Raw genomic sequence first — 3,770 nt, 5'->3', positions numbered from 1 at the left:
GTCTTATCTCAGGAAACAAGACAAACGTTCAAATAAACAACCTAATCTTACACCTAAAGCAACTAGAGAAAGAAGAACAAACAAAACCCAAAGTTAGCAGAAGGGAAGAAATTATAAAGATCAGAGCCGAAATAAATGCAACAGAGACGAAGAAAACAATAGAAAAGATCAATGAAACTAAAAACTGGTTCTTTGAAAAGATAAGCAAAATTAATAAACTTTTAGCCAGACTCATCAAGAAAAAAAGGGAGAGGGTTCAAATCAAAATTAGAAATAATGGACTTCCCTGGTGGCACAGTTGTTAAGAATCCACCTGCCAATGCAGGGGACATGGGTTCAATCCCTGGTCTGGGAAGATCCCACATGCCACGGAGCAACTGATCCCATGAGCCACAACTACTGAGGGTGACTGCCACAACTACTGAAGTCTGTGTGCCTAGACCCTGTGCTCTGCAACAAGAGAAGCCTCCACAATGAGAAGCCCATGCACCACAATGAAGAATAGCCCCCCTCACTGCAACTAGAGAAAGCCCATACACAGGAACAAAGACCAAACACAGCCAATATAAACAAACAAACAAACAAATAAATAAATAGAGGTAAAAAAGGAGAAGTTACAATGGACACCACAGAAACACAAAGGATCGTGAGAAACTTCTACAAGAAACTATATGCCAAAAAAATGGACAACCCAGAAGAAATGGACAAATTCTTAGAAAGGTACAATCTCCCAAGACTGAACCAGGAAGAAATAGAAAATATTAACAGATCAACCACAAGTACTGAAATTAAAACTGTGATTTTAAAAAACTCCTAACAAACAGAAGTCCAGGACCAGATGGCTTCACAGGGGAATCCTATCAAATATTTACAGAAGAGTTAACACCTATCCTTTTGAATCTCTCCTCTGCCTCACTGAAAAAAAAAAAAAATGCAGAGGAAGGAACACTTCTAAACTCATTCTATGAGGCCACCACAACTCTGATACCAAAACCAGACAAATTACCAAAAAAGGGAGAAAGAAAATTATAGGCCAATATCACTGATGAACATAAATGCAAAAATTCCCAACAAAATACTAGCAAACTGAATCCAAAAATACATTAAAGGATCATACACCATGATCAAATGGGATTTACTCCAGGGATACAAGGGTTTTTCAATATCTGCAAATCAATCAGTGTAATACACCACATAAACAAATTGAAGAATAAAAACCATATGATCATCTTGATAGATGCAGGAAAAGCTTTTGACAAAATACAACACCCATTTATGATAAAAACTCTCCAGAAGTGGGGATAGAGGGAACATAACTCAACATAAGAAAGGCCATATATGACAAACTTACAACTAGCATCATACTCAATGAGGGAGAGCTGAAAGCATTTCCTCTAAGATCACGAGCAAGACAAGGATGTCCACTCTCATCACTTTCATTCAGCATATTTTTGAAACTCTTAGCCACAGCAATCAGAAGAAAAAGAAATAAAAGGAATCCAAACTGGAAAAGAAGTGAAACTGTCACTATTTGCAGATGACATGATACTATACATAGAAAATTCTAAAGATGCTACCAGAAAACTATTAGAGCTCATCACTGAATTTGGTAAAGTTGCAGGATACAAAATTAATATACAGAAATCTGTTGGATTTGTATACACTAAAAACAAAAAATCAGAAAGAGAAATTAAAGAAACCACCCCATTTACCATAGCATCCAAAAGAATAAAATACCTCAGAATACACCTACCTAAGGAGGCAAAACACCTGTACTTTGAAAATATAAGACACTGATGAAAGAAATTGAAGAAGACACAAAGGGATGGAAAGATATAGCAAGATCTTTGTTTGGAAGAATAAACATTATTAAAATGACTATATTACCCAAGGCAATCTACAGATTTAATGCAATCCCTATCAAATTACCAATGGTATTTTTCACAGAACTAGAACAAAAAATTTTTAAATGTGTATGGAGACACGAAAGACTGCAAATAGCCAAAGCAATCTTGAGAAAGAAAATTGGAGCTAGAAGAATCAGGCTCCCTGACTTCAGACTATACTATAAAGCTACAGTCATCAAAACAGTAAGGTATGGGAAAAACAGAAATACAGATCAATGGAACAGGATAGAAAGCCCAGAAATAAACCCACACACCTATGGTCAATTACTCTATGACAAAGGAGGTAAGAATATACAATGAGAAAAGATAGTGTATTCAATAAGTGGTGCTGGGAAAACTGGACAGCTACATGTAAAAAAAAAGAAAGAAAGAAATTAGAGCATTCCTTAACACCATACACAAAAATAAACTCAAAATGGATTAAAGACCTAAATGTTATACTAGATAGCATAAAACTCTTAAAGGAAAACATAGGGAGAACAGTCTCTGACTTAAGTCACCGCAATATTTTTTTTTGATCTGCCTCCTAGAATAATGGAAATAAAAGCAAAAATAAACAAATGGGACCTAATTAAACTCAAAGGCTTTTGAACAGCAAAGGAAACCATAAATAAAATGAAAAGACAAACCACAGAATGAGACAAAATATTTGCAAATGATGCATCCAAAAAGGGATTAATCTCAAAAATTTACAGTTTGTGTGGCTCAATATCAAAAAAACAAACAACCCAATCAAAAAATGGGCAGAGGACCTAAATAAATAGGTATTTCTCCATAGAAGACATACAGATGGCCAAGAGACACATGAAATGATGCTCAACCTCAGTAATTATTAGAGAAATGCAAATCAAAACTACAACGAGGTACCACCTCACACTGGCCAGAATGGCCATAATTTAAAACTCTACAAATAACAAATGCTGGAGAGGCTGTGTAGAAAAGGGAACCCTCCTGCGCTGTTGGTGGGAATGTAAATTGATACAGCCACTGTGGAGAACAGTATGGAGGTTCTTTAAAAAGCTAAAAAAAGAGCTATCACATGATCCAGCAATCCCACTCCTGGGCATATATCCATAGAAAAATGGTTCAAAAGAATACATGCACCTCAATGGTCATTGCAGCACTCTTTACAATAGCCAAGGACATGGAAGCAACCTAAATGTCCATCAAAAGATGAATGGATAAAGAAGATGTCGTAGCCAGTCACTAAAAGGAATGAAATAATGCCATTTGCAGCAACAAGAATAGACCTGGAGATCATCATACTAAGTGAAGTAAGTCAGAGAAAGACAAATATCATATGATATTGCTTATACATGGAGTCTAAAAAAATGATAACGAACTTATTTACAAAACAGAAACAGACTCACAGAGTTAGAGAAGGAACTCATGGTTACCGGGGGAAGGGTTAGGATGAAGGAATAGATTGGGAGGTTGGGATTGACATGTACACACTGCTATATTTAAAACAGATAACCAACAAGGACCTACTGTATAGCACAGGGAACTGTGCTCAATATTCTGTAATAATCTAAATGGAAAAAGAACATGAAAAAGAATAGATACATGTATATGTATAACCAAATCACTTGGCTGTACACCTGAAACAAACACAACATTGTTAATTAACTATTCTCCAGTACAAAATAAAAATTTAAAAATTTAAAAAAATTTTTAAAAGATGTGGTATATATCTATATAGATATATAGATATATATAGATATATATAGATATATAGATAGATATAGATATATAGATATAGATATATAGATAGATATAATATATATAATATATCTATATATAATACAGATGTAATTTCATATATAATATATATAAAATATATAATATTCCATATATATATTA

The sequence above is a fragment of the Hippopotamus amphibius genome, chromosome 2, assembly GCF_030028045.1.
Source record: "Hippopotamus amphibius kiboko isolate mHipAmp2 chromosome 2, mHipAmp2.hap2, whole genome shotgun sequence".
Lineage (NCBI taxonomy): Eukaryota > Metazoa > Chordata > Mammalia > Artiodactyla > Hippopotamidae > Hippopotamus > Hippopotamus amphibius.
This window is presented reverse-complemented; position numbering follows the sequence as displayed.